This window comes from Rhipicephalus microplus, chromosome 6 (genome assembly GCF_043290135.1).
Source record: "Rhipicephalus microplus isolate Deutch F79 chromosome 6, USDA_Rmic, whole genome shotgun sequence".
Lineage (NCBI taxonomy): Eukaryota > Metazoa > Arthropoda > Arachnida > Ixodida > Ixodidae > Rhipicephalus > Rhipicephalus microplus.
Genome location: NC_134705.1, coordinates 30,419,140 through 30,435,322, shown reverse-complemented (window position 1 = coordinate 30,435,322; position 16,183 = coordinate 30,419,140). Strand labels below are relative to the sequence as shown.

The 16,183-nt window shown below is 45.5% G+C and overlaps 1 protein-coding gene across 1 annotated transcript in view; it reads left to right on the top strand.

The window, feature by feature from the left end:
- The window catches only part of Cda5 (Chitin deacetylase-like 5), a 282,099-nt gene that overhangs the window by 100,305 nt on the left and 165,611 nt on the right, over window positions 1-16,183 (top strand). The window lies entirely within an intron of this gene.

Genomic DNA, 16,183 nt, shown 5'->3' with positions numbered 1-16,183 from the left:
GTAGAAGAAAATTTTTGTGAGTGTGAGTCCAAGTGATTCCGGCTGAGAAACATTTAGGTGAGAAACATCCGAGTGAGTCTAGAGTGCAAGATATATTCCATGAGATAGTGTGGATGAGCTTTACAAGTTTTGCCGACCTATGCTCCAGACACATGACAAATATCTGCATCCAAATCATCAGTACTCAAAGAAGATTACGAATATGAGAAGGTTCTTTTTCGTGTTGACAAGCCAGCTGTGCATGACCAACGTATGTCGTTCACGAGAGGGAAGATTGGGCCAGTCGGTAGTTCATACCGTCTTACTTCCTATGTCATCTTTTCATGCGAAAAGCGGGCTTATGCCGCAGCATAAAAGTAATTCGTCGAGTAAATACTGTCATCTAGTGGATGACACGCAATTGAAACCACATACGAGCACTTGCAGTCCACAACACTGCAGGGGAATGCCTATTCTGCTTGGACAAGCTCAGCTCGTCCAGAGTACTAAAGTAACTGTAGCAGATTTTCAAGTTGGAATTGTTAGAAGTGAATGGAACAAGCGTATACTTGTTTTGAGTGCAACATGTTTTGAGTGCATTGACGTTGTTAATTCTTCCACATATCATCTCGATTAAGCTGGTTTGGCTTTCAGAATATAAGAGCCATTTTATGAATAAAATTCCGTATGCCCTGGAAAAGATATCTTTGAATGGCCCGTTACTTATGTATTGCTGGCAACCAAATTTAAAGTAGGTGCTAGAATAAGAAGAAAAATGATGCTTGAAGAAATTTCCGCTCCATTATTAGCAGTAACATTAGAAATTCAGCACATCAGACTCCGTTGGAACAATAAAATATGTTCATTTACAATGAATTGAATGACTGAATTTTCATTTACAAGTTAGAAGCTGGTCTGGGAGCTTACTCAAACTGTTCTTTTTGTAATACAAAAGACAACAAACCACCGTTTCATTTCCTGCAGCAGATATTCTACTTTGCGGGAAAATGCTTTAGGTACAATTTGCTGACTCCTAAGACTTGATCTAATTGTACCAAAGATGCTTTTATTAAGGGCTTACCCTTATAGTGACAGTCACGGGAATGTTGCCGATGTCGTAGAGTAGTTCATCAAATGTCCAAGAAGAATCAGATCGTAGAGACAACTGATACTCCTATTCATAAATTGCCTTTTTTTGAATTTCCAACTATTCTTTTCGGAATTACCCAGCTCAGAGTTACCATATAAGTTTTACTTATATATTTTTAGTATTTACACGTTTGTTAATATATTACTTCTTTGTTCTTTAGCTTGACGACATTTATTTATTAACAGGAATTTTTTTTGAAACCCCCTAGTTATTTGCGAATCCACCAGCGTGGGTGTGTGCCGCTGTTCAAGGTTTTATGCTCTACTTCTGTGTAATACCAGATGTTGTTCGTAGGCACAAAATTATATACAGGCATTTTTTACTATGAACATTGTAGATGTTACCCACTTTATAGATTGAATTGGTCACCCAGCTTCATTAGTGAGAATGCTTAGTTGTGAGAGAAAAATTGATTAAAATTTTTCTGTGGAATGTCAAGTGATGTGGGTGGTTTGTTTTCTATTAATAACGTTGAAAGCGAGGCTCACTGATCATTTTACAGTACGGCGAAGTACCACAATATTGACGGAGACAATGAGCACACATATCGAGTGTTCTTTTTAAAATGATTTCAGTGACGAGTGTAGCGAATGTCACGTCACTCCTGTCCCCTTTGCCGCAGTCCTTAAGTGCTCCACTTTTATCGTGCAGTGAAATGGTGGTTTGCTATAGTCGTAAAATGCAGGTTTACTTATCAGAGAAAGAACCAGTTTATGTAGAAGTTAATAGAATACACGTACTGCTTCGTCTTTTCGAATATTTCCCCAAACTTTGTTATGCTCCAGTACGGGAGCGTTTCTGGCTGCTTGCCACTTGATATTTTCTATATATAGCTCGTTAAAAAAATACGATTGAAACAATGCCAGGTAACTCCCGTCTATTGTGGACCTAATAAAGTTGTTTCACTCCCTCATACAATGAAACAATTCGAAGTGTTTAGAATATTGAAGTACAGCACAGGTGACGCATACCTCATTTTCAGCAGTGAAACTTGTCAGCGTATACTCAAGAGGTCTGCATGCCGGGGCCACACACATTGACATGGTACTATACCTCTAAACGAATATTTCGGTAAAGAAGCAGCTTCGTTGACTCATTTCTCGAGGTGCGACAAAGCTTTTGCGAAGCGCTCGTTCATAAATTGATTCAGTGATTTAGGAGCTTTAGTAAAGTTTTGTGTTTTTTTTTCCATGCAGGTGAGTTTTCCTTGAAGTTCCTCCAGCCCGCTGAGCAGAAGGGAGGTATGATGTTTGAATATTTGAAAAATTCTTCAAAAATTTCCATTCTTTAACTGCTATATGTCATAGTTGCAGTCATAGAGGTCTCAATGTGCCGACCAGAAAGCAAAACTTGCATACGAAGACTTCAGTTTAGCCGCGTGTCTTTTGGATAATGCAAAATAAAGTCAATCCAGCGTTTAAAAGACAGACAGCCATGGCTCTCTAGCATGGCGTCCCCCGTATGTTCAACTGTACTATTATTATTCCCAAATGACACTTGTAACTAATACAGGAAAGTGACCGAAACCGGCACGAAGACGGAGACGAGGGAACAATTACAAGCGCACATGACAAACTGATTTATTTTCTGAAGCACACTCAATAACAGCACGCACGTGCGCCAACATCAAAAACGACCTTACAAAAAAAAACAAAGAAGAAAAAGTGCCGCCATATCCACGAAGTGAATGGTGATGAGTGGGCGAAGCTCCGGAGGTAAACCTGGTAAACCATGAATCCTCCGTACATTTTGCCCGCTCGATTTTATTACAACGCTCCCCCTTGCGTACGCCGCCACAGTAAATCGAACGATTGCCTTTTACCAATGACACGCGCCATGTACGACATCATTCCTATTTTATAACATTTCGCATTTTTCATCATCAACTACAAGTACCGCCGTCTAGTTTATAACATCTCGCATCTTTTCATCGTCCGCTACCAGTACCGCCATCTAGTGAACACTGCAAGAACTAAACAAGAGGTGGCTACATACAGGCGACGCACAGCCCACGCCTTAAGGAGCTTCGCCCCTAAAACAAACTCACTCTCTCGCAAAAAGATTGATAATAGAAGCACCGGCTAACTCTCTTGCTACAGCATCCCGACTTAGTTTTAAGATATTTGGGTAAGTAAACAGCAGTACACATGACACACAATGAAACTGTCGATGCGAACTCACCCTATTCTTGATGGTTTTTGATTTTGATGTGCCAACTAGCCGAGCGACAAGCTTTATTACACATTTGTCAGTACCTAAATGTTTGCAGAAAAAAGGTCCATAGCTAGCAACTGCACCGGCATCTTGTTATCAGTTCCAAGGGCGGCTGTTGGTGGCTACTTTGCGTTAAATTGGCTAGTTTTAGATTACGTTCGGCGACGAAAATTTCATTTTAGCTTCATGGTTATTGTTTGGTGACATTTGTAGTTGTCATTTGATGTAATAAGGAGTTTTCAGTATTTGCAGATACACTGTGCCAGATTTAAACTCCACTGGCGTAATATATTTGTGATAAAAACTACCTTGAGTAATCTACACTGAGGTATAGCAATTTAAGCTATAGTAGAATCGAAGCAGGCAGCTAAAAGTAACAATGAAGCGGAGGGCTTCTTTTAGCAGCGCGTTAAGAAAGACGCAATACAGTAGCGAGAACAAAACTAAAATCAGTGGTGGAGATATCGCGTGAATGTTGCATAATTCGCTATGGTTTGAAAATGCTAAATTGTTATTTCGTGTTTATTATGCTTGTTTATTGAATGAAGGAGAAGCGTTGCCTTCAACGAGAGGTGAAACGCTGAAGTCGGGTCGTGCTCCACTTTACTCGTTACAACTGCTGTTGCCTCGATCGCATCTACTACAGTCAAGCAATCGATTGATTGACTGATTGATTGATTGATTGATTGATTATATATGGGGTTTAACGTTCCAAAACCACAATATAATAATGAGAGACGCCTTTAGTGGAGGGCTCCAGAAATTTCGACCACATGGGGTTCTTTGACGTGCACCCAAATCTGAGTACACGGGCCTACAACATTCCCGCCTCCATTGGAAATGCAGTTGCCACCGTCTAGTCAAGCAAAGCATCTAGTCAAGCGAGAGTGAAGACGCCCTTGACTCAATTCCAAACGTGCTGTCCAGTGCCTACATATTCGCAAGTTTCATCGCCTATAGGGGGCGTTCCGGGTGGTTCAATATGGCGCCCACAGAGAATATCGGAGTCGCGTAGCACATGGGCGGCCTGCGCTGCAGTGTTTTCTTTTTTTGTTTTGCTTCGTGATGGCTCTTCGCTTTTTGCAGTCGCATATTATGCACCACCTAGATGCTTCAGAAGCTCGGATACGATGCCTCGTTGAAGGCGTAGAAGTCCTGAATGCCAAACACATCACTTGCTGTAGCGTACGATGTCCATGCCCGTTGCCCTTCACTAAAGGCGTGCCTCACGATCATTACGTGGTTTGTCACGCAAAAACCCAAAAAGTGTTATAACATTCAGTATATCATTTTGCGTTCTCAGTGGTGAGTGGATACCTACCTATGTAAAATTTCACAAAGTTATCGCAATGCCGGCATTTCCAACGCGTTTTTGAAAGAAGTCACAGCTTTGGCGCAAAGGCGAAGCAATGAACGCGATAGCAACAAATCAGAAGGTCACGCACCGAATGGCAAGCAGATCGAAGCGTCCCCCAAGTTTATCATGCACAAATGACGCACAAAACATATTGACAGGTGCAGATTAACGCGAATAAGCGTCTCAGTTGTTACTTCGTTGTGTCTGAAAAGCGCACGCATTTTGTGAACAGAGACTGTGCAACGATTGCAGTGGCCTTTGTGCGCCCAGTAACTACAACAGAAACGTTCTAGTGAAAACCCAACGGCAGCCAAGACGTACATGAATATGCTATGAGCGCCGCTGCCCCGCTGCTACTCCGATACTTTTTGAAAAAAATTACGCTGGCGGCCGTGGGGCGGCGTGACAGTCTACGGAACGTGCGAATACAAGGTAGCCAGTTAACGGTAGACAGCTCGAGCAATCGGTTTTTCGCCAGCAGACGCTGCCTGCGCCTGCCTTGCGAAGCGAGAAAGTGGGGTCACGAGACAGTTGGCATGAGACGGGAGCATGCAGCACGGGATGCGAGCATGCGCAGTGAGGGTGTCGACAGCACCGCCGACACTGGATTTGCGAGAAGGTGCGGCTATAAAATGCTCCACATTTAAAACGACACTATAAAGACACCTGTATGGGACACAAAGGAAGGAGAGATAAGTTCTAGCAATCAGACTATGTTTCTAAAAGACGACAAAAGAGCAGCAACTACCTCGTTTAGATTGATGAACTGCACTCTGAGAACTTTAATTTCATCAGTTTTACTACTATAAGTTCATTATTAGCGAGGAAAATCAGGTTTTCACTTTCATTTTTTAATGTCGCACCGAATTTTCCGTGCGTGAGGACAGAAATTTGAAAATGTATTTTTCGTAGTTTCCGGACATTGGCTTGATGAAATTTTCTAAATCTTCGTGTGCCTGCATGATCTAAGCCACCCACAGATGACAATGCAAATCATCTTTATCGATTAGGTGCTACGCAGGACCCAGGAGATGATTTCGCAATTTATGACGTCATGGTGTTTGGCGCGGGATGTCTCCAGTCACATTTTATTTTCGCTCATTTTCTCGCTTGTCATGCGTCGTATCATGGTAAAATTGTCTTTCATGTTTGTGAAATTGCAATTCACTTGTACGCGAACAATTTTTAATCACTTTTGTGCCCTCTTTAAGCATTTTCAGTGACGACAGAAGGCACTAATATACATAATACGTGCATTTTACGTCAGGTAAATGTTCGCTTTAATAGTTCTAGCTCTTGCTTCGATGGCGGTTAGCCCACCGACATGCTGAAACACCATGGGTGAGCAAGCGCGATGCAGTGGTCTCTCAGGTCGCGCCAGCCAACCGTGTAATGCCTGAATGTGTTTAACTGCGTGCATGTGACAGATGGCGTGTTAGTTCGCTGAAGGAGAGTATTTTCAGATTGGGAACGACGCAGATTTTTGCAGCTCCGAAGAAGTGTCACTGCACTGTCCTCGGGGAAGGAAAAGGCGAGTGAAGCACCACACCAAGCACCGACAACCGTGCGCGGGAATTTCCCTTGCATTAGTAAAATGCCTGGCTGCACTTGGAGTAAGCCAGTGGGGGGGGGGGGGGGGGAGGCAGTGATGTTTTTACAGGCTGGGTTATTCTGGCACAGTCTGTCTTTATGGCGGACCCAGTTTATTGCCGCTGCAATTAGTACCCTCACCACACTTCGGTACGTACTTCTTCTCATGAGAACAACCGGTACACCCATGGTGCACGGGCTAGTCCTAATGGTGACGTTATCTGACTGGAGAGAAGCAAAATATTTGCTTGCGTGAGTAGTTTCCATCATATGTGATTGTCGATATGAGATCCGGAAGACGACAAAGGTGAACAAAAACAAGCAACCCCGATCGATCTTTCAATAATTCAGAAATTTATCGGCTGTTCTGAGCAGAATGAGTCTTCTGAGTGTGCGAATCTTGAATTGCGTTATTTATGTCACAGCGCTTTCATTGCTAAGTATCACGCGCAGTATTCTTCTGACATGCGGACTTCACATATTTAGGTGGAACTCTTCGAGCTGTCAAATGAGAACTGCGGCATAATTGTTGTCGCCGTCAACCATAAATGTGACCAATCATCATCATCATTATCACTAGAAAGAACAAGGTCATGATTATGATAATCATGACTATTGATGGTTCCCCTTGTGATCTCACTGCTCCTCTCGAATGAGGACTGCACCCGCTGACGTCATCTTAATAATGATCACCATCATCGGCGAACAAGGAGAACACGACGATGACTTTTTCCTCAGGAAAACGCAAAAAGAACCCCGTCCCTTCTTTCTCTTCAGATGCATATTTTGCACTCCCTATTCACCACCATCATCGAGTGCAGCGCTTTTAGCTTGCCTCAGGAGCCAGGAATTTTCCTCGGGGAGGGGGCACTTGTTGAAGGCACTGAGAACACTTATTCTTAGTTTATTATGTCTTTCTTAACCGATTCTTGTTCATTTTCCTCGGTAAAACACACCCTTCGTTCACCATTCGGGCGCAGGGGGGTTAGGGCACATTTGCAGGCTACGGCCCTGGCTGGGGTGTCCCTATTTTGATTAACATTGCGTCGTTACGTATTCTCATCGGTGTAAAGAGACATACATGGCACATGGGAGTTTAGATTTAACTCGTACGTTACGCTTTATTCGGCACAGGTCGCTTTGTTGAATAACCACGTGCATCTCAGCTGCCGCAAGACGCGGTGTTTTCCCACAAGAAAAACGTTCTCACCAGAAGTTATTGCAGTGAATATTCGGCCTCTTTCTCAAAGGGACGAAAACTTCGAATCAATCACCTTCGATGACGTGCGTACAAACGTTGCCACACAAATGTGCGACGCAGCAATGCAAGCGGTGCGCGGGCAGCGCTGGCGCATTTTTCCTGGTGGCGCGCGTGTGCGAATCATTTCGCGAGCGAGCGGCCCGCTTTTTCTCCGGCGGTCTTATTAGGCCCGTCGACCCACTTGGCAGACAATGCGCGGCTGCTCGATAATGGCGCGAGAACGCGGCCTCAATGCGTGTGCGGCCGGGTGTGACGGAGATGCTGATCCGCGGGCACTTTCTCGCATGCTAACCTTGTCGCTTCTCCTCCCTCTATCGGAGGCCAAATCAGTGAGTACAATGTCTTAGTGCAACCAAGAAAACCTTGCTAGTCAAACCATATAGTATTGTTCTTCCTTTGTCATTTCCTTCCACTCTCTGTTTTATCAAGTGTGCGACACCAACTATAGTCTAACGTCGCTCCCTTCATTTATAGCCCAGAAGAATATGAACTCTGAATGAAAAGCTGCCAGCCGTTACACCCCGCGAATGTTGGTGAGCAGTGGAGCTGACGGACAAAAATTAATGTTTGGGGGTAATCTGAAGGATGCGCAAGCTGATTTTTATTGAAAGTGGCGGTGTTTCTAAGAAAAATATTTTACACGGCACGGGCCTGGGTTTTCTGGTAGACCCGAGTCCTTGCAGTGCTCCAATTAGAAGTGGGCAATGAGAACCACAGCTATTACTTTCTTATCGTGATGGTCGACACTTGTTCGGTCCAAAGTAGCTATCAACGAGCGATCACGCGGTTCTGCTGACGGAATCATCAAAGGCAGCACTGGCCACGCGTCAGGTGGGTCGATGATTCTTGCATCTTTTCGAAAATGCTTATTGTTAGCACTTATTGACGCTTGTGGTAGTGGTTGCGTGGTGTGGGGTAGCTGTTTATTTCTGGCCTTGGCAACAGGTTTCCTGGAAGCTCTCGTGCAACGAAAACGCCGACATCGCATTTTAGCAGCAGCCTCCCCGTGGGTGCAACCGTCTCTGGCCATCTGCCCCAGCACTTGCATTCGTCTTCATACTAGCGCACTCTTTTGAAGAGTCTTGACGATTACCGCACTTGAGATCTCGTGCATGGCAGGTTTCTGTGCTGTGCGATTCTGAGCATCGTGAATACACAGCAGAGTTTGTGCGAACAGCGCTGATGTGTCCCATCATACAGCAGTTCCGACACTGAAGAGGTCGTGGTACCAACGGCCGCACTGCGTAACGAAAATGACCAACTCTTACTTGGGATAGAAGACTGTCACCCTTCAAAACAAGCTTTACACATCGTGAATTTACAAGACGATGGGATGGCAAGATGATAATACCTTCCGTCACCGGTTTGATCAGTATGGGAAAGTTGTTTTCGCTGATTGAAGTGTCGACCTCGCAAATAACAAACAAATTAAACATTGGAAGACATTGTCATTGTGTTCTTTTGCCGTATGCATACCGTATTTATTACGTATGCATGGCGTAATTGTCAAGTTGTATGTAGAATTTCTTCAATGTATTTCTTTGTTTTCACTCCTGCATGGGCCCGAGAAGGGCCTGCAGTATTTGTAAATAAGTAAATAAAGTAAAAATATACCTCCCGTAGAGTGCTTGCCGTCTTGTATGTAAAAACGTACGTTGATATTCCCCCGCCTATTTTTCAGAAGAGCCTCCGATATATGCGTGTTGATCAGCAGAATGACCAAAATCTCGCCGCCGATTCCTCAATATAGAGCTTTGTACCCGTGTTATGTTATTACAAGAGTTTTACGTAACGCGTTGCAAATAAACTATTATATGGGAAGTCATGAATTGCCATTTACTCATATTGTAGTAAAAGCTCGTTAATTTGAACTCGGCTAACCCGAAGTTACAGTTTACTTGAACTGATGCTCTGGTCCCGGCACAGCCCCGTGTATTTATATAGAGGGAAAGTTCCGATATGTCGAACGCATCAGTATTGATAAAGATTGATTCGAACTGGGACCTCTTGGTTTTCATTGCTCCCGAGATAAGTGGACACAGTGTGATCACAATGTGCTGCAAAACAAATTCCAACCAAACTTACTAGATATGCTAAACCACGAAACAGCAGTATTTTTCACCAAATGAGAATTTGAACGCTGCGCTGGAGCTCATGGGCAAGCTGCGAACGATATTCACAGGGCCGGGACATACCCACAAGGAAATGCGAATTATTCGTACTTTCGAGTGCATTAACTCTATCATGCCAATAACCATGTTTAGGAGTATTAATGACGTCATATATGCCGCTATTAAGGCTCACTGCTCACATGAATGCATGTGAGTGCTCTTTGATGGAGTGACTGATCAGTCACTTGTGTTCGCCGTTAGATCTCCATGAACTATATTTGGGAAAACACGAGAAACAGACGTGCAGTAGTGCCTATAGTTCGTGACAACGAGTTCAGCTATGGCAAATTTACTTATTACCAGCGCAGTGTCGTGGGATGTGCGTTCAATCTAGCACCCACCCCTAAATCAAAGTACGCTTACTTCGAGTAATTTTAGAGTCGTCTTTGAGCTCGAATATGGTCGCATCAATGTATGATTCCAAATTATTTAGTGGCACAAAGGCCGGGATTTCACTCAATAGCAACTGAACTACGAGCGAAGGCTTTTCATTGTGTCGGCTGGTGAAATTTGAATGCCAGCGGCTCATATTTCTTCGTGCCACAATTGCAAATGCAATTGTGGCATGGAGCAATATGCAATATACAAGTGCCACTTGCAATATGCAAGTCCCACAATTTTTCGGCGTGTGCTGGCAAATTTATCTTGAGTTATTTAGCATCACATTTGTGAATCTTTTGCAGCTTCTGAAGTACGATGCCGTAATAGATAGTGACCCGAAATCTCTGCGCAAACCACACTAGCATGCTTTGAGTGTTTCGCCAGCTTGTGCATTCAAGCGCGCCAGACGAGGCAGTTGATTTATTTTCAATTTAGTTTAACGCCTTGAAGCTATCCTCGAATTTGCTAGGCGTTTTTACTGTTAGACACGTCTCAGAGGAAGAGAGGAAAAAAATTTGCAGATCCCAAGTACACTGGAAATCTATGATATGCGAAGCACGAATGAGAAAGGTTGATCTGTCACTTTAAAATCAGGACAACGTTACGAGGTGGAGGTAGATTCCGTACATGACTTCCATGTCATAATTATCATATTTGGATGCGTCTTTTACCTTGTTCATCTATTCACGTCACGCGATATCAAATTTAGTATATGTGGAGCTAGCGAAACAACCGCGAGCACGCTATGGGCGTGGTATGTTGTCATGTTCTTACACGACACGCGTGCCAGGATTATCATGTTTGCACTAGTCATATGTTTCGCCATCCATTGACGTCACGTAACGCCAAATTTGGTATATGTGGAGCTAGAAAAACGGCCGCGAGCGTATCACGAAGGGTCCAATATACTCCAATGTAGCGTTGACGTGCGCAACCGCTGGGCACAGTGACGCTACGTTAGCAAAACGTGAGCACTCTGTAGTCTGACGCCATGCGCGATTAGCGTCCGTCGGCTCGGCCCGACGGCAACCGGCGCGAAATGCGACATTCTGCATTTCGCGCCGATGCGTGACCTAGGCAACACTACGTCTCTCTCTTTTCGTGACGGAGGATCGCCGGACGCTCTGAAACGCGCATGCGTCGAAGCAACGCAGCGCGTCGCGCGCGTGCGAGTATATGGCAGGACCAGCGCCCGGCGTGGCAACGCCGGCGCGACGCGACAAAATGAACGCTGACGTGCACGCACACCGCGTCACGTCGAAATGTATTGGCGCCTTGACTGTGGCATGTATTCATGTTCTCACATCACACGCATCTCATGATTAATATATTTGCACCAGTCACATGCCTTCATCATCCATTGGCGTCACATAATACTCAATTTGGCACATGTGAAGCTAGTGAAACGGCCGCGAGCGCATCATCAGTGTGGCATGTAGTTTTGTTACATGACACGCATGTCGTGATTATCATGTTTGGAGGTGTCAGTTACCTATGCCGTTCGTTCGCGTCACGTAATGCTGAGTTTGGTGCATGTGAAGCTAGCGAAACGGCCGTGAGCGCATCATTAACGTAGCTTGTAGCCATGTTGTTACATGACACACACCTCATGTTTATCAAGTTTGCACCAGTATCATACCTTCGTCATCCATTCACGTCTCGTGGTACCATATTCGGTATAAGCTAGAGAAACGACTGCCAGTGCACCTTGAGCGTGGCATGAAGTCATGTCTTCCATTCACGTACTGTGAATGTGAATACCAAATTTGGTATATTTTATGCTAGCGAAACGTCCGCGAGCACATCATGAACGTGGCATGTAGTCATGTTGTTACATGACACGCATATCATGACTTTCATGTTAGGGTCTGCCGGATGTGTTCGCCATGCAATCATGCCATACCATACCAGTTTTGCAATATGTCATGTGAACGAAACCATCACAAGAGCTGCAGGACCATGAACTGTGAATCATGACATTTATGACATACATGTCATTATTTTTATGTTATGACTTGTCAAGTATGTTCTTCATACAGTCATGTTACGCCATACCAAGTTTGGTATTGACACCATTATCAAAATGGCCAGAACTAAAGGTTGGAGGCGGTTAGATAGATAGATAGATAGATAGATAGATAGATAGATAGATAGATAGATAGATAGATAGATAGATAGATACGCTCAAGGTCGCCGAAGTTCGCTAAGAAATGCTTCGCATTTAAAACACAGGAACGTTATTGCGGAAGGAGGAAGGGTAAGGGAAGTAGGAATGCACGCTCTAAAGGAATCGATTGAGAAAGTGCGGGGGTTTTCTCGGCAAGCATGACTGAACTCCCCATGAGGCATATGGTCGCTATTATATACGCAGGGTAAAATTCGTGACTTGACAGGTGCGTGTATGGTGAGTGTAGAACGAATTCGCTGCCACATTCGATGCCGCAGCCCGACACGAATGGCTGGTTTCTGTGCGGGAGGAGAAATGGAGCAGGCAAGTGACGATAAGGGGTGAATGAAGCAAGCGAGCGTCGGTGGGAGCGCGGAGAGGCCAACTGGCCGCGTTTCTCACGACCCCGGGGGTGACCTGGGCGGCGATAACTGGACGCTTCCGGAGAGGAGGACGCACCCACGTGCGCAAGGTCGGTTCACGTGCGGCGCCACTCTCGCTGTTGAAGAGAGCTGTGCAACTTTCTTCGACGCATGCCAACTCTTCCGCGCGTCCCAGCAACGTGCTGGTGCGTGTCGCCCACGCCTTACTCGGCATGGTCGGCCAATTCAAGTCAAATCTTTGTTGATTTTCGACTAGTGTTGGCGCTCCTCTAAGCGAAAACTTGATTAATCACAAAACATAAAAGAGCCCGAATGGCAGAAACGAAAAATCATAAGCTTTCATAGTTGATGGCCATGTTGAACTTGTGTGGCGTTTCGTTCGGTCGTCTTAATTTGGGGAAGCTTACGTCGCGCTCAGCATGTTTGTTCGGCTTACCTGCAAGACCCACTTCAGAATTTCCTTGTGCATAACTTGTTTCCATCCCGTCCGCCGTGGTGGATCAGTGGCTATTTGCTTTGCTGCTGCACCGAAGGTCGCGGGTAAGATCCCGGCCGTGGCGGTTGCATTTCGGTGGAGGCGAAATAGTTTGGGCCCGTAGAAACATCAGATGGTGAAAATTCTAGGCCCCCCCCTACAGTGTCTCCTAATGAAATTATGGTTTTCGAGATGTTAGACCCCACATATTATTGTTTTAATATTGTTACGGTGAGATGCCTTTATTTACAAGAAATGATGAATGCGAGATTCCAGGGATCTGGTAGATCACCGCTGGTACCAACCTCGTTCTCCTCTTCTTCCACGTGTCCCCTCAGTAGCGATTCCCCGTTTGCAGACGATGCCCACCGGGCGAGTTAGGCTTCGTTGCGATGATGATAGCGTTTTAAACGGGCGACATGAACGACGTTGGTCTTGCTAGAGCGGCGACCAGTTGACAACAGCTGAGAGATCACGTAAGTGGCATCGCTGAGACGTTCCAGGACAACAAACGGACAAGTGTAGTTGGAAAGAAAATTTTGGCAGAAGCCGCGCTTGCGAAGCGGCGTCCAAAGCCACACCGAATTCCCTTTCTCAAACAATACGTGTGGGTGACTTCTGTCGTAACGGTTCTTAGAGCGTTTCTGGGAGACGAAAGTTCGAAGACAGGTGATGTGCCGGGCCTCTTTTGCGCGGCGAATGGTTTCGACGAGAGTAGGTTGATCAGTCTCGGAAAAATGAAGAATAGTGTCAAGAGCTGTGCAGAGTTGGCGTGCGTAGAGCAGATAAAATGGACTGTATCTCGTTGTTTTGTGCTGTGCAGTGTTGTAGGCGAAAGTTATAAATGGCAAGATCGCGTCCCATGTTTTGTGTCCGGAATCAACATACATGGAAATCATGTTGACGAGAGTCCTATTAGGTTGTTCCGTCAAACCATTAGCCTGCGGGTAATATGGAGTAGTGTGACGGAAATGGCATGAACGAAGACGAAGGAGGTCTTCAACTACATCGGCGACAAATTGCCGCCCGCGATCACTGATGATGACACGGGGGGATCCATGGCGTAATATAACGTGCGACAGCATGAACTGTGAAACTTAAGTCGCTGTTGCCGCAGGAATCGCCGCAGTTTCGGCGTCGTGTGTGAGGTGGTCAACGCCCACAAAAATCCATCGGTTGCCGTTCGTTGATCGCGGAAAAGGGCCGAGCAGGTCAACACCAACGACGTCAAATTGTGAACCTGAGAGTGCTATGGGATGAAGTAGTCCGGCTGGCGGAGTTGTAGGACGCTTGTGGCGTTGACATTGCTCACAGCTCGCAACATATGCAGTCACACTTTTACGCATCTTCTGCCAGAAGAAGCGTTCTTGCGTGCGATAAAATGTCCTAGAAAAACCCATATGGCCAGATGTTGGGTTGCCGGACATTGCTCGAAGTACGTGTTGTCGCAGACTGGTAGGCACAACTAGAAGTAGGCGAGGGCCTACGCCGGAATAATTCTTTTTGCAAAGAACGCCATCCTTCACGACGAAACCACGTTGACCGTTCGTTTCAGAAATAAAGAAAGAAGCGAGACTGTTGTCACTGCGTTGCTCTGCTCGAAAAGTTGTTAGGTCAGGAAACGGAGTATCCACTACTGCAAAATATTGATCAAAGTTGTCAGCGTCAAACTCGGTTGTCGGAAGGAAAAGCCGTGAAAGGCAATCGGCGTCGGCATGACGACGACCGCTCTTATAACAGACTTCAAAGTCGTGTTCTTGCAATCGTAACGCCCAACGAGGAAGACGACCAGATGGGTCCCATAGTCCAGTGAGCCAACATAATGAATGGTGGTCCGTGATAATCGAGAACCGGCATCCATAGATATAAGGGCGAAACTTGTGCACAGCGAATATGACCGCGAGACATTCCTGCTGTGTGACAGTATAGTTTCGCTCCAGTTTACTTAAACAGCGACTGGCATAGGCAACGACGTGTTCAGCTGCTCCATGGCGTTGGACCAAGACGGCGCCAATACCTACACCACTGGCGTCGGTATGAAATTCTGTGGCAGCAGACGGGTCATAGTGGGGAAGTACGGGCCCTGACGTAAGAACAAACTTCAGTTGCGAAAAAGACGACTCGCATTCTGCTGACCACCGAAAAGGTGCGTTCTTGTTGAGTAGGGACGTCAAAGGGTAAGCGAGGTCGGCGAACTTAGACACGAAGCGACGGAAGTACGAGCATAGGCCCAAAAAGTTTCAGAATTCTCGTACCGACTGAGGTTGTTTGAAGCTGCTGACTGCAGCGACTTTCTGGGGGTCGGGTCGAACACCATGCTGGTCCACCAGGTGACTAAGAACGAGAGTCTCACGGCTGCCGAAGTGACACTTTTTAGAGTTCAGGGTGAGCTTAGCTCTCCCAAGGCAGGTGAGAACAATGTTTAGATGGCTTTTGTGCTCATCGAATGTACGACCAAAAATTATAATGTCATCCAGGTAGCAAAGACAAACTTCCCACTTCAGTCCACGTAATACAGAGCCCATGGAGCGCTCAAACGTGGCTGGAGCATTGCATAGGCCAAAAGGCTATACATTAAATTCAAATAGACCATCTGGGGTTACGAAGGCCGTTTTCTTCTTGTCAATTGGGTGCATGGGGATTTGCCAATAACCAGATCTAAAATCCACCGAGGATAAGTACGATGCCGAATGTAAACAATCAATGACGTCATCTATTCTGGGAAGCGGGTAGACATCCTTTTTAGTAATAGAGTTGAGCCGTCTGTAGTCCACGCAGAGTTGCCATCTACAACCTTTTTTCGGACAAGAATCACAGGGGCAGCCCAAGGGCTGCAAAACTCTTCTATGACCCTTTTCTTTAACATCTCTTCTACCTGTTGAGCAATGACCTTGCGCTCCGCAGATGAGACACGATATAGTTTCTGCCGGATAAGGTGAGCGAATCCTGTGTCAATGACATGGTGAGTACGCGACTCGGGTATACTGCTTCGCTCTTCATTCTGCGCAAAGTCAAATATAGTAGCGTGCTTCGCAAGGACTTTGACCAAAGGTTG